The sequence below is a fragment of the Psammomys obesus genome, unplaced genomic scaffold (genome assembly GCF_907164565.1).
Source record: "Psammomys obesus unplaced genomic scaffold, mPsaObe1.curated_primary_1811, whole genome shotgun sequence".
NCBI classification, from domain to species: Eukaryota; Metazoa; Chordata; class Mammalia; order Rodentia; family Muridae; genus Psammomys; species Psammomys obesus.
In genome coordinates, this window is record NW_026592548.1 from 5501754 (window position 1) to 5524970 (window position 23217).

Genomic DNA, 23217 nt, shown 5'->3' on the forward strand with positions numbered 1-23217 from the left:
TCCTCTAGAAACTGTCAACTCCAGATTAGTCCCTGAGAAGGAGTGGGCCCTGGAATTATCTGCTTCCACTGCTGGATTTTGTGTGCTTCTGGTTAGTTTTAATTTATCATTTTCCTGCCCAGAAAAGAAGTAAAGCATTTAAATCTTGAGGCAAAAATCTTTTAAAACACAGCTCTGTTGAAATCAACTGCTCGTTTTCATTTGCAGGTTGACAAATGCTGTGCATCTCAATGGAGTTTTACATGAGTGGTTTTCTGCTTATTGCTTGTAGCCGTGGGGTTTGGGAAAGTAAATTGTAGCCACAAATATGCTGTTTTTCAGATGGGTTTCAGAGTAATTGTAGGAAAAACCTAAAACCTGGAAAACTACAAAAATATGATTATATTTTAGGGTCTGAATGCAAATTCTAATACACTGGCCTTCTGACAAAGTCATAAATTAACTTACAGATTTCCTAATTACACATCTCTCCAATCAGCTTTATTAAAGTTTAAGAAGAAATTATAATTGGTTAGAGTTGGTTGAACTTCTAGTGAACTAAAATCTAATTCAGTGAGGAGCTGTTAGCAGAAGTGGCCCTGTAAGGAGGGAGAAAAAAAAACAGAGCTTTAATGACATTTTTCTCTCTTGTTTTAACTGGTGCCCAAACACATGTACACCACACCACACACACACACACATACCACACACATTTACACATACCACACACACACAATGTATGGCTGGGTTTTACAACAGAACTACTAACTTGTGAAGGCATGCAGGCTTCTTCATCCTAGATTACAACTGTGGTGTCATATGCTATGCACACCTGCAGGCTTGAATTTGATCCTCTGAACCCACGGTGAAAGAAGAGAACTGATTTCCTGAAGTTATCCTCTGACCTTTACAGACATGCTAGGGCACACACGTACTTGCAAACACACACACACACCGCAACAAAAAACAGCTGTGTCATTGCCTCAGGATGTATTCATTTCTGTATTTTGACCACATTTTTGAATTTTGTCTATTAGTGAACATAGTGCATCTAATAACAAATTTTATATTTAGATAGGCACTTGTTTACACCATTTCCCACCCTCTCTCCATGGAAAATTACAACAGACCTCTTCATTTAGATATCTCTCTTTATAATACTAAAGAAGCTTTTCAATTTATGATACAACCACCTACAGAATCTTAAGCTTTACCCATGACAACCTTTCCTTCAGCCATTTCACCCAGTTCTCTAGGGAATCTACTGTATGTTGAAATCACAATCAAAGTTCAGTCACATTTGCCTATTACTGAGCTATGATCATTACCAATCTAAACAGTCCTTTTATAAATAATATAATCCCTTCTACACACTAATAATTAACTAATTGAATTTTACAGTTTTATATGAAGACAGTTATAAAGAGATCACAAAGGGAAATATAGAAGATTGGCATTGAGTTGTGTTGAACACTGAAAAGAAAAAGACATCAACTTTGTTGATTGGTCTGCCTTTAAATCCTGCTTTTCTCTGTTAAAGGATGAAGATGCATACTAGTCCTAACATCCTGTGGTTTTTTCATGTGCTCCTGTGCCTGGGGATCAGAAATGTCTTTCCTTTGCTCATTGTCTTTCTCTTTGCAGACTATGCAACCATATGTCAGCTGGAACTTTGTTAGATAGAGGAAACATTACCTTAGACTATGGTAAATTCCAGGGATGTCCAGATCTCCCAATGTCTGAAATTCTTGGATCATGTATCATCATACACACCATGACTATAAACATTTTTTTTTCTTTCTAATGAACTGGATCTTCAGGGACTTGGCAAGTGGTTGTATCACAGTTCTGTGGCTCTCCTGTCTACTGTTGAGTGAATAGGTCTGGAATTTTTTTCATACATGTTGTATCCCCCATTCTCTTAATAAAATAAACCATCTTTACACAAGTTACATATTCTACAAATTGCTTAGAATAATTTGAGCTACAGATGAAAGCATAGTAGTAGAGAAAAGGCTATGTACCAGTGAGGCCAACACAGAACTGATAAATCATTGTTCTTAGGAGTCCTTCACTATCTTCATTATCAAGAGTATATTCACTGGCTGTTTTACTGTAATCCAAACTTTTTTCTTTTACAATTCCTGTACTCTTGGCCAATATCCTTAACTAAGCATGAGCACATTCAATAATATCTCTCAGAACGTAAGTTATTCTGATACTAATAAATTGTCCAGTTCTGCTCGCTCTCACTTTAGAGCATGTATTCCCAATCTGTGGATCACAACCCCTTTAGGACTGCATATCAGATATCCTGTATATCATTACATTACAATTCATAACAGTAACAAAATTACAGCTAGAAAGAAGCAATGACATAATTTTATGGTTGAGGGTCACCACGCACGGGGAACTGTATTAAAGAGTCACAGCAGTAGGGAGGCTGAGAATCACTGCTTTAGGCTGATCATCACACATCCAAGGAATTTTCGTTACCAATATCCCCCTTCCATTGGTGCAGCTCCCAGCCCACAAATGACATGCTTAACCTAAAGAGTTGGGTGTACAGTAGACTAGTGCAAAGACATGCTCCTGTGGTCATCATTTGATTGTTCCCATCAGTCTCTCATAACTGGCTCTGCTTACTGCCGGAAGATAATCTCTTTGTCGACAGAAGGACGTTCCTTAAGCTGAATTGAATAGATCCTTTGAGTAGTAACACATGGCCTACTTTTAGACAATAAAAATTATGATAGCCTATTTTCATCAACTGAATCTGAGAGATTTTTTCACCTACTACCCTGTGTAAGAAATTTCAGAGACCTGCAGTGTCCAAAATACCAACTGTCACAGTATGACTTCAGAGAAGCTACAACTTCTGAGACTAGTTCAGGTATAGCTCACTGCTCATAAGCTTATCTTCACGTTTGAAGTTTTATGAACATTTTGCCTTTTCCAAATGCATCGTAATTTAATAATAACATACTAGTGAATGTGGCAGTTTCTTTGTAATATTTTATTCTTATGATCAAGGACACCATTTCTCCCTCCTGTGCACTGCTCTTTGCCTATAATACTGGACTAGCCTCATGATTCCACAAGTCATTATTATTTTCCAATTAAATAATTTTTAAAAAACCTTTCTCAACTCTTTACTAGTTATTTTTGTGTTTCTCTTACACTAAAATCCCTGGGACAGATGGTCTGAACTCCCATTCACTCTCCGGCACTATTCAGGTGCTCATTGCTTGGTAGCTTGAATGAGAACATCTCCCATAGACTCATGTATTTGGACACTTGGTCCCCAGTTTTCAGTGTTGTTTTGGGAGTAAATGTGGCCTTGTTGGAGGAAGTAGTCATTGGAGACTTTGAGGGATTAGAAACTGACATAAGAAAAGTGGAGGTGGAACAACTCACAGCGGGAGCTTTGCTACATGACTGAAGCATACACGTCATGACCCATATGCCACACTGTCATAAGGGCACATGGGGAAGGGGTACATTGGACAAGGAGCTCTTTGTAGCTGAGACTATCTGGATGGGGCTCACAGCTGAAGCTCATCTTCCAATAGCGCTGCAGTAGCTAAGGTAAATCACTGCAGAAGGCTCTGGGTATCAGGTTGCAATGTCCACCACAACTTACAAGACACAGTGATATCTAAAGTTTTTTCTTTCTAAAGCCTGTTCTGATAATGCAAGATGAACAGTGATGACTCACAATAATCATATAATACCCTCCAAATTTTAGTGGACTCAATCTGCAGTGAGAGAATAAATCATGCTTTAGTAAATGTGTCAATCACTGACTCAGAGAAGCAATATTTTATAATACTGTCACAAATCTACATGATAATCCCTAGTGCCAGCTTTCACTTTTGACTAGCTGAAAAAGCTAAAATATTCATAAATTCACATGAAGCCAGATGGCTTTCCACTGAATATGCATATGAATGATCTCTTTACATTATTTATTCAAAGAAGCACACAAAATATACCATCATCGTGGCACAGACTGCTGATAAGTTTGTTGAAGAAAAGAATCAAGGAATAACAGGTGTCTAATAACTATATTTTGTGCTGAACCTTGATTTCACATGTATCTGCGAATTACAGTAAAATCGGTGTAATTACTTGTATTAGTTCCTGAAATATTTAGAATATGAAATGTGTTTGAGAGAGATACAGTTTTAACTTTTCAATCAGAAATTTTTAATTTTATTTAAAATTTTCACAATTAAAGTTAAGTTATAGTCTTTAAAAAACTTTCTTTGGTCTCTGAGGTTTCACATGTATGGTTTAGGTACCAAGGTGACTGTGGCCTCATAGAATGAGGTTGGTAATGTTCCTCGGTTGCCTGCTCTTTGATCACATCCCCCTGGTGAGGTAGCCTTACTAGGCCACAGAGAAAAAGGATACAGACAGTCCTGATGAGAGGCTGGGGTCAGATAGAAGGAGAGGAGGTCCTCCCCTCTTAGTGGAAAAGGGAGGGAGGGACATAGGAGGAAAAAGAGGAAGGGAGGGTGGCACCAGGAGGAGATGAGGAAGGGAGCTACAGCTGGGATACAAAGTGAATAAATCATAATAATAATAAATAATAAACACTTAAAATTTTTCACATGTATACACTTAAAGCAAAAGCTATTCTTAATAAGTTGGCAGTTTTGAAGAATGTATTTTTTTCTTTTCTAAGCCAAAATTATGCATGTAATTTGAAACAAACAAAAAAAATGTAATTTCCTCATTGGAGGCAGTTCCGTGAATGTATTCTGCTAAGGCAGAATGATCATTTCTCTTCCTTTCTTAAACAGCTTGTTCTTGTGTGCATGTGTGTGAATGCATATGTGTTTGGAAGCCAGACGATAACCTTAAGAACACCATACAACTTCTACAAGACAGTGTCTCACCCTTAACCTGAGGCTCACTGGTTAATGTCAGCCTGGCTGGCCAGCAAATTCCAAGGGGTTCTTGTGTCTCCATCTCCCCAGTACTGGGATGACAAGCAGGCTGCTACTTGAAACTTTTATATTGACTTCCGGGAATCAAACTCAGGTGTTCTGCAGTTTACACATATCACTGCCTGAGCCATCTCCAAGTCCCTGGAGTTTTCATATACAACTGCATGTCCCATTCCATGTTACATATACAACTATCTTCTCTTTAAACCTTGTGAGTGACCAATATTGTGTCATAAATTTCTCAGGGTAGTTCTGTGGCCAGAAGTCAATGTTTCCTGGAGCTCCTCTTGCTCATGGTGTCAATTGTTTTTTCAACTTCATTGACCTTCTTTATCCATATTCCAGAAGCTCTGTAGGGCCCAACAGAAATGAACCAGATCACAGAGACTTTGTATTTGCTTCTAGAGGGAAACTGGAGAGACACCACTCCTTGGTAACACTCCTTGGTAATTTAAAACTGATATACTTTCTCACCCACTCAGTACTTCATACCTGAAGGAAAACCCATAATGATCCTAATTATACCAATACTTTCTCGAGTTCCGTGTGTTACTTTTTCTTTCTTTTTCTGTCTTTTGCACTAAGGCTGCCTACTCCATGGTACCTTTGGCTGGAATAGGATAGCAGGCTAACGTCTGAGTGATCTCTGCTTGAGATATATTCTTAGGTAGTTCAATTGACTATGTAAAGGTTCCGCTCTGAGAATCCACAAACCCAGAATTCTGTGTGCTCCCTGGTTTCTCAGAATGGAATCCCCAATATTACAAAGCCTCACAGCAAAAACCTAGTCCATATTCCACACACATTCTCAATTTTGAGCTTTATATTGAAATGGCTTGCACTTGAAACCTGATTATTTCAGTTTTCAGTCTTCTATGAACATGTTGAATTTTATAGTTTATATAGTATTAAAGAAATCAATCGATTCTCCTTCATTTAAATATCAACTACCATTTTGTTGACTAGTCATTATGCTCCCTAGTGATTGAATATATATATATATATATATATGAGAGGATTTAGGAAAAGAGATGGTGTTGCTGAATGATAGATTCATAGGAATATTATTATCATGGAGTATAATGACCTAAAATATTGCATTTATGATGGGAATAAAGAAAAGGGTCAAGATAAAGATATAGACACTCCCCTCTCAGTCCAGGTAAAAATAAATGTAGGACAGATTAGACAGCCTATCTGCATGATGCCTGGTGGAGTAGGTATACATACTTTAAATCTTTTCCAGAGGAAGTCAAAGCTGCATATGAAGACAAAATTGTGTTCAATATGTAGGATTTGGACTGGAATATTAATTTATACTACTCTTTCAAAAGCAAGGTCATATAAAATAGATAAATCAATAGACACTGCTATAGACTTTGATTTCAAAAAATAAAATATATTTCAAATAATAATTATGTGTCTGTCTTTGATAGACACAGGCTGTTTCTTATCTTTCCTCATTACTCATTATAAGGAGACAGAAAAACATCCCACCAATGTATAACTAGATGTATACAGTAAAATAAGGGGCATCATGAGCGTAGTCTGCAAAGTTACTGCTCATTAGGGAAGGATATTTCATTCTCATGAAACTGACCTAAAGGAAATATAAAAATAGTTCTTATTTTGTTATTTGGATGGTAAGATGGAATGAAGAGGGTATTTGGGTTACCATAAACTGTATATTGAGCTATGTAGGCCAGGCTAGAAAAACTTCACAAAGATGTAACAAACATCGAACAGAATCTTGAATAGTTACTCTGACCTGAAAGTCAAATTGCAAAATTTTAATTTTTAAAGGTGTATTTTGTATTCTCTTTGAAGTACAATGTCTAGGAAATGTTTTGTTTCAGTGTAAATATCACCTCTTGTCTTTACAAGAACTCAGCATGCATATGGAGCTCAAGATTTCCTATGCAGGTGAGCCCTTTGATACAGAAATGGAACTTCAGGGGCTATTGTTGTGTCCAGTTGTGTTTGCATAGTTAGCTTCTGTATGCACACATCTTCGGTCTTAGAAATAACATCTCAACAATCAAAGTATTACATAAATTTATATTTGATAGTGCATCAAATATTAGCTAAATAATGAAATTGTCTTGAAAGTTTTTCAGTGAATGCAAATGAAATATATAACCCGTCTAGATAAGCAAAGGCTCAGCAGAGAAGTATACAAATTAGACAACAATCTAGCTCTGTCTTTCTCAACTTTGTGAGTTCAGTACCATCCACATCAGATTCAACATCAAAGAAACAAACTGACTGCACCAGGTGATATGACCTGAGGTGGTCCCATCAAAGTTGCTAGGAGATATTTTTAAAAGTGAAAGAAAATAATCTTTCCAAGTGTGTAAAACCATGCTGTTCTCCAGCTATGCTGTCTATAAACGTGTAATGAAATTATTTAAAGCACATCTAAAAAGCATGTATAAGACCCCTTGTGGCCAAAGTAGATATCTCATGAACAGTATCCTTATTTCTAATAAAAATGTTCTCTCTTTTATGATGAGATGTTCCAAAGATAATCTCAACAGATTTAAGTAAGAAACTATGATGTCTCTGTTTAAACCACTCATTTTTCTCAATATACCATGAATTTACATGAAATTTACATGGTCTTCCCATTCATCAAAAACTGGCTTCTGCCTTCCCCCCATCCTTTTATCTCCCATAGTGATGGTCTTCTTTGCTTCTTTGCTCTTCTGGGATGTCTTGGATTAATGTTTTTTTCTCTTAAAACTTATTATCTTTTATGCCCGTATTTCACACCATCGCTGCCACTTTATGTATAATTCCTCTGTCATTTGATATTTATGACTTTGCCTAACTTAGCCTCATCAATTTTTGCTCTCAAGGAAAAATCCAAGATGAAATTTAAATTGCTTTGGTCCCATCAGTTTTGTTTAATTTGTTTTACTGTGTAGAGCAATAATGGAGATTTTAATGAACATCGTCTTAATAATTTCTCTGAATCCTCTGAAGTGATATAATGATCTGAATAGTGTCCAAGCTCTTGATTTATCATATGTTGGAGATTAAATAGGTTTTATTAGTTCTTTTCTCTCTAAGATTATTTAAAACTTCAGTAGCAGCAAGACGTATTTCTGTGATTCTGCTTCCATTACCAACCCACCTCAACTCCTTCCCCTTGTTAAACTGTGTGCACTTTTTTCTCGCCAGTCATAGCTGGCTGCTCTACAGCATGTTAGATGCTCACACCATGCAACATTCTCCTCAAGCTCTGGATGCTCGTTGGTTTCCCAGGACAGGGTTTCTCTGTATAGCCCTGGCTGTCCTGGATTCACTTTGTAGATCAGGCTGGCCCTGAAATCACACAGATCTGCCTGCTTCTGGGATTAAAGACATGCAATGGCTGCTTTGTTTATTTTTAATTCAACTCATTGTGAGTATAAAGATGCTAATGTTGATGAACAGCGTTAGGTCCTGAGAGTGCTGGTGACATAGCTTAGAAGGTAAAGATGCATGTCACACAAACCTGGAAAACTGTGTTTAATGCTCAGAACCCACAAAAAGGTAGGTTTCAAAAAAGCCAGTTGCATACCTCAGAGTCCAGTTAGTCTGGAGCTCTGGGTCAGAGCAAATTAACTCTGGGCTAACCTAGACACCCAGTACAGCAGCCAGAGCAATAATGATCTGCCTCAAGGCAGGGATATAGACACTAGTTTGTTAAACTCTACTTTATTTGGGGGTTCCTTAAAGCCTATACCTCCCAACCTCCCCACCCTAGGTAGGAGGGAAAGGAGATTATAAGAGAAAGGGCAAATAGGCTTTTCTTCTTTGAGCTGGGTAGAGTAGTCAGGTTCTTCTGGAGAGATACCAATCTCAGTTCTCAGGATATCCAGGAGGCCAGGTAACCAGCAAACAAAACAAGCAGCCTTCAATCCATCTTTTCCAAGTCTCCATGCATTCTCCCTCTGGGCTCTTGTATTTATACCCTTTAAAGTCGTCAGAATTCAACTAACTCCAGCTGCCAAAGACCATGACCCTGTAAGAGGCAATTATTAGCTGTATACAAACTAAAGGACAAATGAAAATCCCACACTTGGGATTAAAACAAAAACATGCTTACATAACATAACTGAGTTTTAAAAAAGACAAAACTTCCATTATATGGGGAGATGAAAACTGGAAGATGGCGACTAGCACACACAGTTTCTGAGTTGCAGAGGAACTGAATGCCAGGGTTGGTGAGTGGAAGGACTTCTGAAGCCAGGGAAATGACAGGGAGGCTTTCTAAATGACAGAGAACATCGCACAAGGTAAGAACTTTGGTCTCAGGTCACCCGTGGACTTGTTTAGGGAAAGAGAGAAATGATCCTTTGATTTCCCAGTATTCCCCTTTCGTGGACCTCCTTCCTCCTTGGCACAGCCAGCTCACTGAGATTCTCAGCTCAGAGCTCACTGCCTGGGGACTGTAGCTGCTGAGGCTGTGCTCCTAGCCCCTTAGCCGAAACTGCCAGCCTTACTTGTCTTGGAGTCCCAGATCCATGGCACCATCCTCCCAGGGTCTGCTATCGGCCATACTGACTCAGCAGGGTCTCTCAGCCACTGACTAATACTGTCCGCCCAAACCCTCTGTGACAGATAATACACTATATACCCACCAAAGCCCAGCAGACCTGCCTACAAGCTAGGCACACCAGGCACTGGACCTCCGAGGCCTGGAGAGCACAGTGGAGGGCCCCCAGGACTTCCCAGAAGGCATCTGGACTGGCATCCCAGTCTCCAGCTGCAGCTGGACTTCCTAACCTGACAGCTGCAGCAACACTGAATTGGCGAAGCACAGTAGCACTGAGTTGGCAGAGTGTGTCAGTCCTCCTGCATAAGACCAAGCAGGGCCAGACCAGAGAGCAGAGAGCCCGGATACCCTGATCCTTGCCGATGTGACCTGCTTGAGACTGAGTGTGCCCTTGAGTGTCTGTAGAGCCCCAGATCAGGGTCATTCTAAACTAGAAACCAGGTATCGGACCCCTCCTACCCACATACCCACTTTGGGAAACAGAGGGTCTCTTGGGACATCTAAGCCCCTGCTTGGCTGGTCCAATTGAGGAGTTAAGGTGGATAATGCCAGAAATTGCACCATGACTATCAGCAGCGCCTGCTATATCTACATCGAATGCACAAGTAACCCCCTATAAGCCTGCAAGGCAGAGCCCCTCCCACACACTCAAGGGTTCAACATTCTCTATCACTCTGTCCCTTGAAGCACACTTCCACGCACACTTCCACACACATACTTACACACACACACACACACACACACACACACACATACACACGTTGCCCTTTTGTGCCCTCGAACTTTCCTCCCACAGGTACAGTTAAAGTACCATCACACACGCTGAGGCCATGGGACCTCTCTCAGCTTCCTGAAGAACTCTCCAGATGCAGGAGAGAGACTGTGCCAATCTGAACTGCAGAATCCAGAAACAAATAGGAAAGGTTTCAGATCAGCCAGTGGCCAGGGGTAGGCAAAAGAACACATCCAACATGAATCAGGACATCATGGCTTCACCAGCAACGCCCAAAATTGATGGATACTCCAATTCATTGGAAGCACAGGAAAATGACTTTAAAGTTATGGTTTCCCAATTATTTAAGGCTCATAAAAAGTAAACAAAACTCTCTGAACAATAGCCATGCAGATTCAGACAGTTGAAGAAATGAACAAATCTATCAAAGATTTGGCCAGTCAATTGGAGGCAAAGAAAGAGGAAATGAACAAAATTCTCAAAGAAACACAGGCAAATATAGCCAAACATATAGAAGCACAAATAGAGATACAATTAGTGGCATATAGAGAGGAAATGAACAGCAAAAAAGAGACCATCGTAAAGAGACAGGAATCCACATTCAAACAGATGAAGGAAATAGTGCATAAAAACAGAATTAGAATCAATAAAAAAAAAATAAAAATCTGTGAAAACCCTGGAGCTGGGGAACTTAGAGAAAAGATCAGGAACCACAAAGGTAAGCATCACCAACAGACTATAAGAGATGGAAGAGAGAATCTCTGGTGCTGAAGATACACTCACAGAAATTGATACTTCTCTCAAAGAAAAAGTAAAATCAGAAAAGTCCCAAATACAAAATATTCAAGAAATCAAGGACACCATGAAAAGACGAAATCTAAGAATAATAGGAATTGATGAAAAAGAAGACTCCAGGCTCCAAGGTCCAGAAAATATTTTCAAGAAAATCATAGAAGAAATTTTTCCCAACTTAATGCAAGAAATGTCCAGAAATATACAAGAGGCCTCTAGAACACCAAATAGACTAGACCACAAAAGAAACATATCATGTCACATCATAGTCAAAACACCTAAATCTACAAAACAAAGAAAATATATTAAAAGCAGCAAGGGGAAAAGGCCAAGTAACATATAAAGGTAGACCTATCAGAATCACACCGGACTTCTCATCAGAAACTATGAAAGCTAGAAGGGCCTGGGCAGCTGTCATGCAGACTTTAAGAGACCACAGATGCCAACCCAGATTACTATGCCCTGCAAAGCTTTCAATCAACAGACATGGAGAAAACAAAATATTCCATGACAAAACTAAATTTATGCAATATCTATACAGCAAACCAGCCCTACAGAAGATACTAGAAGAAAAACTCCAATCCAATGAAAACAACTTCACCCAAGAAAAAATAGCACACAGATAATATACCATCAAAAATTAAAAGTAAACAGGAATGAATCACAGTAAGACCACCAACACCACTACATAAAAGGAACTAACATTCATTGGCCACTACTATCTATCAACATCAATGGACTCAACTCTTCAATGAAAAGACACAGACTAACAGAATGGGTACAGAAACAGAATCCAACATTCTCCTGTATCCAAGAAACACACCTATGCAACAAAGATAAACAATACCTCAGAGCAAAGGGCTGGAAAAATGTTTTTCAAGGAAATGGACCCAGAAAACAAGCTAGGGTAGCTATCCTAATATCTAATAAAATAGACTTTCAACAAAAATTAATCAAAAAAGATGAGGAGGAACACTACATTCTCACCAAAGGAAAAATCTACCAAGAGGACATCACAGTTCTGAACATCTATGCCCCAAATACAAGAGCAAAGACATTCATAATTAAAACATTATTAAAACTTAAATCACACATCAATCCCAACACCTTAATAGTGGGAGACTTCAACACTCCCCTTTCAACAAGCAACAGATCATCTATATAGAAGCCAAATATGGAAATAAGGGCACTTACAGAGGTCCTAAATCAAAAGGACCTAATAGATGTCTACAGAACTTTCCACCTAAACTCAAAAGAGTGTACCTTCTTTTCAGCACCTCATGGAACCTTCTCCAAAATAGACCATATAGTTGGTCACAAAGCAAGCCTCAATAGATACAAGAAGATTGAAATTCCCCTGTATTCTATATGACCACCATGGACTAAAGCTGGACCTCAAGAACAATGGAATTAGAAAAAAGCCTACAAGCACATGGAAACTGAACAACCTGCTGCTCAATGACAGATGGGTTAAGGAAGAAATAAAGAAAGAAATTAAAGACTTTCTAGAATTCAATGAAAATGAAGGTATAGAATACCCTAATTTATGGGACACAATGAAAGCAGTGCTCAGAGGAAAATTCATAACACTAAGTGCCTTCAAGAAGAAATTTGTGACATCTCATACAAGCAACTTAATGGCCCACCAGAACGCCCTAGAAAAAAAAGAAGCAAATACACCCAAGAGGGGCAGAAAATCAGAATCAGGGCAGAAATCAATAAATTAGAACCAAATAAAAATATTCAAAGAATCAATGAAACCAAGAGCTGGTTCTTTGAGAAAATCAACAGATAGACAAACCTTTAGCTAAACTAACTAAAAGGCAGAGAGAAAATATCCAAATCAGAAAAATCAGAAATGAAAAGGGGTACATAACTACAGACTACTGAGGAAACCCAAACAATCATTAAGTCATACTTCAAAAGACTATATGCCACAAAATTTGAAAATCTAAAAGAACTGGACAATTTTCTTTATAGATTCCATCAACCAAAATTAAGTCAAGATCAGGTAGAAAGATTGCATAGTCTTATATCCCCCCAAAAAAATAGAAGCAGTCATCAACAGTCTTCCTTCCAAAAAAAAGCCCTGGGCCAGATGGATTCAGTGTAGAATTCTACCAGACCTTCAAAGAAGTACTAACTCCAATTCTCTCCAAATTATTCCACAAAATAGAAACAGAAGGTACATTACCAAACTCATTCTATGAAGCCACAGTCACCTTGATATCTAAACCACACAAAGACCCAACAAAAAAAGAGAACTTCAGACCTATCTCTCTTATGAACATTGAGGCAAAAATTCTCAATAAAATACTTACAAACCGAATCCAAGACACATCAAAGATATCATCCACCATGACCAAGAAGGCTACATCCCAGGCACACAAGGGTGGTTCAACATGCAGAAATCCATCAATGTAATCCACCACATAAATAAACTAAAGGAGAAAAACCACATGATCATCTCCGTAGATGCCGAAAAAGCATTTGACAAAGTCCAACACGCATTCATGTTTAAAGTCTTGGTGAGATCAAGGATACAAGGCACATACCTAAACATACTAAATGCAATATACAGCAAGCCTAAAGCCAACATCAAATTCAATGGAGAGAAACTTAAATCAATCCCACTGAAATCAGGGACAAGGCAAGACTGCCCACTCTCTCCATATCTCTTCAACATAGTACTTGGAGCCCTAGCTAAAGCAATAAGACAACTAAAGGAGATCAAGGGGATACAAATCATAAAGGAAGCAGTAAAAGTGTCACTATTCGCAGATGATATGATAGTATACATGAGCGAACGCAAAAATTCAACCAGAGAACTCCTCCAGCTGATAAACACCTTCAGCAAAGTGGCTGGATTCAAAATCAACTCAAAATCAACTCCTGTATATGAAAGACAAAAGGGCAGAGAAAGAAATCAGGGAAACAACACCCTTCACAATAGTGACTAATAACATAAAGTACCTTGGGGTGACTCTAACCAAGGAAGTGAAAGACATGTTTGAAAAAAAACTTTAAGTCTCTGAAGAAAGAAATTGAAGAAGATATCAAAAGATGGAAAGATCTCCCATGCTCATGGATTGGTAGGATTAACATAATGAAAATGGCCATCCTGCCAAAAGCAATCTACAGATTCTACGTAATTCCCATCAAAATACCAACTCAATTCTTTACAGACCTTGAAAGAAAGAGTCTTAGCTTCATATGGAGAAACAAAAAACCCAGAATCCCCAAAACAATCCTGTACAACAACAGATCATCTGGAGGTATCTCCATCCCTGACCTCAACTGTACTACAGAGCAATAGTAATAAAAACTGCATGGTATTGGCATAGAAACAGAAAGGAGGATCAATGGAACTGAATAGAAGACCCACACACCTATGAATACTTTTGATTTTTGACAAAGAAACCAAAACTTTTCAAAGGAAAAAAGACAGCATCTTCAACAAATGGTGCTGGTCCAACTGGATGTTTACATGCAGAAAAATGAAAATAAATCCATACTTATCACCCTGCACAAAACTAAAGTCCAAGTGGATCAAAGACCTCAACATAAAACCAGATACTTTAAATCTGTTAGAAGAAAAAGTGGGGAACAGCCTAGAACTCATTGGCACAGGAGACAACTTCCTAAACAGAACACCAACAGCACAGGCTCTAAGAGCAACAATCAATAAATGGGATCTCATGAAAATGAAAAGCTTCTATAAAGCAAAAGTCACTGTTGTCAGAACAAAACGACTGCCTAAAGACTGTGAAAGGATCTTCATCAACCCTATATCTGACAGAGGGCTGAAATCCAGAATATACAGAAAACTAAAGATGTTAAAAAGCAATAGATCAAGTAATACAATTAAAAAATGGGGTACAGAACTAAACAGAGAATTATCTGTAGAGGAATATAGAATGGCAGATAAACACTTAAAGAGAGGCTCAACATCCTTAGCCATCAGAGAGATGCAAATCAAAACGACCCTGAGATTTCACCTTACATCCATCAAAATGGCTAAAATCAAAAGCTCAAATGACAACACATGCTGGAGAGGTTGTGGAGAAAGGGGAACCCTCCTCCATTGCTGGTGAGAATGTAAACTGCTACAACCACTTTGGAAATCAATCTGGTGCTTTCTCAGACAATTAGTAATAGTGCTTCCTGAGGACCCAACTATACCATTCCTAGGAATATATCCAAAAGTTGCTCAAATACACAGCATTATGAATGAGGTATCCCAGAAGGAGAAAAACACACATGGTATATACTTACTTATATAGACCTATAAGATATGATAAACATAATGAAATCTATACACCTAAAGAAGATAAACAAGAAAGAATGCCTGGGGTAACATGATCAATCCTCACTCAGAATGACAAATGGGATGGGCATTGGACATAGGAGAAAACAAGTAACAGGACAGGAGCCTACTGCAGAGGGCCTGTGAAAGACTCTACCTAGCAGTGTATCAAAGTATATACTAAGACTCATAACCAAACCTTCAGCAGAGTGCAGGGAATCATATGAAAGAAGGGCTATTTGGTATGATGTGGAGAGAATAGGAGCTCCACAAGGACCAAATATATCTGGGCACAGGGGTCTTTTCTGAGACTATTTCTCCAAGCAAGGACCATGTATGGATATAACTTAGAACCTCTGCTCGGATGTAGCCCGTGGTAGCTCATTAACCAATTGGTTTTTCCCTAGTAAGGGGAACAGGGACTACTTCTGACATGAACTCAATGGCAGGCTCTTTGACCTCCCCACCCCCCAAGGGAGGAGCAGTCCTGCTAGGCCACAGAGGAGGACTTTGCAGCCAGTCCTGAAGATACCTGATAAAACAGGGTCAGATGAAAGGGAGGAGGTCCTCCCCAATCAGTGGACTTGGAAAGGGGCAGGTGGGAGATGAGAAAGGGAGGGTAGGATTGGGAGGGAATGAGGGATCACGATAAAGCTGAGATACAGAGTTAATAAAATGTAATAATAAAATTTAAAAAAAAAAGAAAACTGACTGCTGAAGGTTGTTCTCTGACTTCCATGCCTACTACACAGCATGTCATGCATAGACAGTTACACACACACATGGGCACACAAACACACGAACATAATAAATAAATGATCAATTGTTAGATAGATAGATAGATAGATAGATAGATAGATAGATAGATAGATACATGGATGATAGGTGATAGGTAGAACTGTTAGATATGTGTTAGATATGTATGTAGCATGTGCATATTTATATGTGTATATGTGCATTTAATATATATATATATATATATATATATATATAAACATCCCATGCATATTATATAAAAATAGTATTCCACATCTAATAGTTACTGGAAGATGGGTGTGGTGGTACCCATCTGTGTTTACACTACACACTACTGGGAGGTAGAAGCAGTAAGATCAGGAGTTCAAGGCCAGCCTTGGCTACATTATGTTTTCAACCTGACTTAGAATACTTGATACCCTGTCTGAAGAATTAAAAAACAAACAAAAAAACAAAACAAAAAAAAAACCCAACAACTAATAGTTTCTAAAAGTATCGCTTTGTGAAATTACAAAGAGATGCCCTGATGTATTATGTCCAGGATTCTATACATTAACTAGTACAGATTCTCCAAAAGAAATGAGTTCTATTTGTACCTCAGAGAGACATATGTCCTCTGGAGAATCCACAAGTAAGTATTGTGATTGTCCAATGGATGCTTCATGGATCACGACCAGTCAGCTTCAGAAAAATAATTTTTATATGGAGTCATATGTAAAGTATGAAATCATGGAGAATTAATTAAGGTAACAACTTATGTAGTTGAACCTGCTTGTGCTTGGGAGACACTGTTTATGAGTAAAAAAGATTATAATATGATGGGCCAAATTAACACTCAGATGCAAGACTTGCAGCCAAAGTCAGGTCTACTGTACATTCACTGAACAACATATGCTGGAAATGTATTTTCATCACTGGCTCAGTCTTCAGGAAGGCAGACTTTAAATGTTAAGGTTGATGCTGTGAGGAGTAGGGAGACACTGCAACACTGCACGAGAGATATATCATGAGACCTGAAAGAAAATGTGGCCAAAACAGTTTTTAGTGGTCAGAATGCCATAGGAATGTTGAAATATGCACTGCATCCTAAAGAAGCAGCGTGACTTTCCTCAAGATTAAATATAGCAGAGACTGCTGTTCTTAGCATTACAAACTGGGAAAGTAAGACAGAGGCTCACTCCCTCACCTGGTGCTAACTTAAGTCTTTTCCAAAAGAGAGAGCGAGAGAGAGAGAGAGAGAGAGAGAGAGAGAGAGAGAGGAAGGAAGGAAGGAAGGAAGGAAGGAAGGAAGGAAGGAGAAGAAGAAGAAAGGAAAGAAAGAAAGAAAGAAAGAAAGAAAGAAAGAAAGAAAGAAAGAAAGAAAGGAAGGAAGGAAGGAAGGAAGGAAGGAAGGAAGGAAGGAAGGAAGGAAGGAAGGAAGGAAGAAAGAAAGAAAGAAAGAAAGAAAGAAAGAAAGAAAGAAAGAAAGAAAGAAAGAAAGAAAGAAAGAAAGAAAGAAAGGAAGAAAGGAAGAAAGGAAGAAAGGAAGAAAGGAAGGTAGGTCTTACAGGCTACAGTAATTATGGATTATCCTTGATAATGTATATTAGAGGAGTAATGTTATAACTGAAATACATTCACATTGAGCATTAAACACTTGCTGTGTCACATCTCCTATGCATTTGGCTTTAGAAGCGAGAGTCTTTGATAAAGGAAGCCAGGAAGTTCTGTGGCTATGAACTGTCCTTCCTGTTGACTCACTGAGTCAAGTGCAGTGAGCTCTGAAGTGGAAGTTTCTGGTTTTCTTTGAGACTGAGTTTTGTCATGTGATGTTTTGCTGCAAGCTGGGCACATGATATTTTGCCCACATTGGCTTTTGAGAGGGCACATGGTGTTTTGCTGTGAGCTCTCACATTTGATGGGCATGACTTCAGACAGCTGAGAACATCTGTGCATGGAGTCTGAGAAGACAAGATATAAAGAGGCCCACAGTAAAGTGAGAGATCACTTTTTAGATCGACATTGCTGCACTGATCTCCATGCTTTAATACTTGACTTCATAGAGAAAAATGTTCCAGAGAGTTTCCCCAGGCAACCCAACTGAGTCTTGTGGCTTTTGATGACTTTGCATTGCTTCTTCATGTTGGCATTTGGACTGGACTGCTGGTATCCTGACAACTGAGTCTTGGAATCTCCTAACGACCCACCAACCCTAATCAGCAGGAAGTAGATAAAAAGTACTATAGCCCATTTCTCTGCTAATTTATTTCCCTACTAATTTAATAATCTACCGAAGGTTGCAGGTGGCTGATGCCATTTCTACCTCTGAGGAAGCACACACCACACCAGCTCAGGATCACCCATAAAACCAGACTCAGCACTTTCGTGATGCTCTTCTATCTCAGGGCCAGGGATGTGTAAAAAGGTAGGTATGAGATCCCCACAAACTCAAGAACTCCCACAGTTGACTTCTTCATATTTTGAGGGCACAGGACAGCTCAGCAGATTTAGTAGCCTATGATTTTTCTCAAGCACTGGTGTCTCCTGCTTAGAAGAACAGGGCTAAAAGTTAATGAATCAGCCCCTGCAAGCCTTCCAAAACTTTCATGTAAATGATCTACATAGTAGTTAGCTACATGTCCAAGGATTCCCATTAACACATTATGTGGCAAATCATTCTGAACCTTGAAGTAATTTGTGTTGGAATCTGATTACCTTTCCTTGTACTTTGAGGCATAGTCTTGAATGGGTAATCAAAGAGAAAAACTCAGTATAAGTAGAATTAATTCCTTTTGTTTTTATATTTTGTGTGTTCTAAAAGAGGAACTTTAGGCATGGAAATGGTTGCCCAGATCAATATTAGCTATTTATTGAATTGTAATTATAACAGTATTATTTCCTTAGCAAGTCAACTCTTAGAAAGAAAGATGGAAGGCCCAAAAGGGAAAAGTTGTGAAGTTCGTATTATTATAAAAGAGAAGATCCTGGAGAGACTTTCTCTGGTTGGATCCAGGCTTCAGAACATGGGCTTTCTCCTTTCTAGGCCCGTGTTGCAGGTGTAATTATGTGCTGGTGATTATTGCAGGGTGATTATGTGCTGCCTCTGCATGGTTTTGTGGGATACAAGAGCTCTTGGAGGAACATGGTCACAGAGTAGATGAGTCAATTGACTGGTAAGTACTAATTCTGGTACAAATGGGACCCTCGCACTGTTGAATTTAAATTTTTTTTTAAATTTTACTTCATGCTCCTCTACCAAGAAACATGGTGTTCTTACTGCCTTTTCTTAATATGCATCCCAAGTTAGGAAGAGAGGCTGACCATGTAGGCAACAGCACTCAGGGATCCTCACAATGGCTTTTAGCACAAGGCTTCTCAAGTCCTCTTTATTTTGAGGACTAATCTATCTTCTCAACAATTTGCACATAAAGACAACTATAAGTGCAGATATTCTAGAGGACAGGTAGCATCATCAAATAAGAACCTTGTAAATTATATGTGTTTATCTAGTTTATAATTAAATGAGTCAAAATGTATAAACTAAAATAGTTTGAGGTCTCTTAGGCAAGGAGACATTTCTGGGACTCACTATTAGATCACGCTGGCCTGCACTCACAATGATCTGCCTGCCTCTGCTTACTGAATGTATGAATTAAAACTGTGTGCCACCACACCCAGTATCAATTTCACTTTTAAGTGACTATTTCAACTGAGACTAATTCTTCCAAACCTGCTGCTTACAAACTGAACAAATTTTATGTTTATACAAAAGAAAGAAACATAAAACTCACTATAAACTATTAAAATTTCTTTTTTCTTATCTCTGAGACAGCTGTTGTCTTATTTGCAAATCAGATAAACACATCAAATATCTCTGCCCTCTGACATGGGAAATATATTAATAAGCACTCAAACAGAAAAGAATGATCTAGCTTTTTTTGGTGTAAATTAACTCATATTTTAAATGTGATGAAAAAATTGTCCCAGGTACACCAGATTTGTTTCATAGAATACATGCTTTTATAATTTGTCTGTTGAAACGATAAAGGTATAAGAAGTGCCAAGGTTAATATTTGTCATTTTGCCTTGAAAGCATCCTTTTAAATATGCATGAAGAAAGCAGTATAAAATATAAATAGCAGATGCATAAGAGGAGATTAAGATAAATAAATCATATGAACTCAAAATGCAGGAATTGGGGAAGAATGTAAATTGGCTCATAGGGGTGTTAGAGCAGCTTCATTTCTGTGCAGATGAATAAGGTGGAAGGCAATGTGTTAGTGCCAGTGGAACACGAAGCTTAGTCAAAGATGCTAACTAAATCCATCGGGATTTAAAAATGAAAGAACAAGTGAGCAAAAGAAAAATACTAGTGATTATAAATTTCCTTGTGTTATAAACTGTCCGTGAAAAACCAAATTACCTTATTAGGAAATTATGTCTTTACCTTTTTACATTTAATTCTGTAATGTGCATGTGTGTGTTTACATGTGTATGTGTGAATATATACATATATGCACAATATATATATATATATGTATGCATTTGTGTGTGTTTGTGTATGTGTATATGTGTATGTGCATGTGTTTCTCTGTGTGTGCAGGGACATATTCAATCCACTGTGCACATGGGGAGTTCAGAGGAAAATCTGTGTGAGCTGATTCTTGTTCTTACCTCCCCCCATGGCATTTCACAGAAAGTGCTCAGGTCCTCAGACTTGGCAGCAAGTGCTTTAACCTCCTGAGCCATCTCACCTTCCCAGAACATGTAATTTTAAAGCCATATTTATTTGTATCGTTTTCTTAATTTTTAAGATTGAGAAATGTTTTTCTTACAGTGGTTTTGTTCTCAGGAAAACTGAGCCATAACATCAGTTTCTACTCTTTCCATTCATGATTTTTCTCATCAAGAAAAATTTTGTACCTCATTTGTTATCATTGATTTTAAGCTTAGATTTTTTTTCAAACATCTACTTTATTTAATGTTCTTAAATGCCTCTACCTGCTTTCCCACCCTTAGGTAGGAGATTAGAAGGAAAGGGGCTGTAGACCTCTTTTAGCTACTTCCTGCTGATTAGGAATGTGGGATCTTTGGAGATATATCAATCTCAGTCGTCAGTATACCAGCAGTGCAGTCAAGCAGTAAAGCAGCAAACCACAGCAGCAGCAGCAGCAAGGAGCGAAAAAAAAGTGACCAGACTCCACCGAAATGTCATGAGTCTGCTGATGCAACAAAGCTGCACATAAAGCTCTGTGGAGCATTTCTCTGTGAAAACCAGCAAAGTGATCCAAACCATTTCAAAGCATAGAGATGTAAAAAGTCTTGTCTCACTGTCTGTGTGCTTCTACTTATTCCTTCTCAGAGTCCACATGGGGATGTTTTCTAGCTAGCAAAAACCACACCTCTCGTACAAGGTAGTTTCCACCTGACAAACATCATGTACCTTTTCATCACCTTCCTTCCATGGGGGAAAGCATCCCCACATCCCTAACTTGGAACCAAACCCAAAAAACATGTTCATGTGACACAACTGAGTTCCAAAGAAATCAGAAACTTTCACATCATATCCCTCTTTTAGTTTTTCTTAATGATTTTTTCTCCAACATCAATAAACTAAATACAATAAGACTAACTATTAGATTGCCCATAAGTCTAATAGTTAGTCTTATTGTATTTAGTTTATTGATGTTGGAGAAAAAAATCGTTAAAAAAAAAAAAAAACCTAAAAGGGGGATATGATGTGAATGCAGATGCTGAGACTTATGGGCAACCTTTGGGCAGTGTGCAGGGAATCTTAGGAAAGAAGTGGGAAACAGTAAGATCTGGAGAGGACAGGAACTCCAAAAGGAGCGGAACAGAACCAAAAAATCTGAGCACAGGGGTCTTTCCTGAGACTGATATTCTAACCAAGGACCATGCATGGAGATAACCTAAGACCCCTGCACACATGTAGTCCATGGCAGCTCAATATCCATTACAGTATCCATTACTAGGATCAGAAGGAAGGAAAAGAAGACCTCCCCTGTTAGTGGACTTGGGGAGGGGCATGCATGCAGAGGGTGGAGGAAGGAAGGGATTGGGATGGGAGTAGGGAGGGAACCACAGGGGGAATACAAAGTGAATAAAGTGTAATTAATAAAGAATAAAAAAAGAATACCACAGCTTAAACTATTTTAACCCCAGTTTTCATAAATAAAATTTCTCAATTATTTTGATAAAAAAAGACTAACTATTAGAATTATCAGATAAGAATTACATTTACAATATTCAGTCCATTTATATTTGGTATTCTTAGAAAAAAAAGTATTCCATTATCTATCTTATCCTGGGTAGTCCAAAGTTGTACACCTAAATCACTTTTTTATATCTTATATCTATCAACCTGAAAACATCTATATAGACCTTAAATCACTTTTTAAACCTAAAACATTGTCTTTGTTTCTAAACAACAGAGCTTAATTGCAGTAAAATCTAATCTTCAATCCCAAGAAAGACTTGAAAAAGAAGTATCACCTAATGTAAGAGGCATAGAGCAAGCAGCTTCCAAAACTATAGAAATGACAAAGACAGCTGGTTGCCTAAACAGTCACGAGAGTTTCCTATGTGTCATTGGGGCATCCAATCTTCAGCCTACTGGCCCAGAATATCTGACAGTCTTTGTAGAAGGCAGGAATTTTGATGGACTGACCACTTAGTCTCAGCAAAGTTGGACAGTCAATTTCCCAGTGTCCTGCTTGTTCACAGTTTGGATGAACAGCCTGCTATCAGCAGCTAAAGGGCAATTTTTTTCTCCAGTGGTTATCTCTTACCATATTTCTTTCTTTGATGCCCATAATTTTTTTTAAGTAGATTAGAGATGCTGCCAGGGGAAGGTGTGTCACTGTCAGAAAAGCATTTTATTAAAATATCTTTTTTTGTCCTTAGTTTTCTTTTTTTTATTAATTACACTTTATTCGCTTTGTATCCCCCCATAAACCCCGCTGTCCTCCCCTCCTAATCCCACCTTCCATCCCCCTTCTTCACACATGCCCCTCCCCAAGTCCACTGATAGGGGAAGTCCTCCTCTCCTTCCTTCTGATCTTAGTCTATCAGATCTCTTCTAGATTGGCTGCATTGTCATCTTCTGTGGCCTGGTAAGGCTGCTCCCCCCTCAGGGGGAGGTGATCAAAGAGCA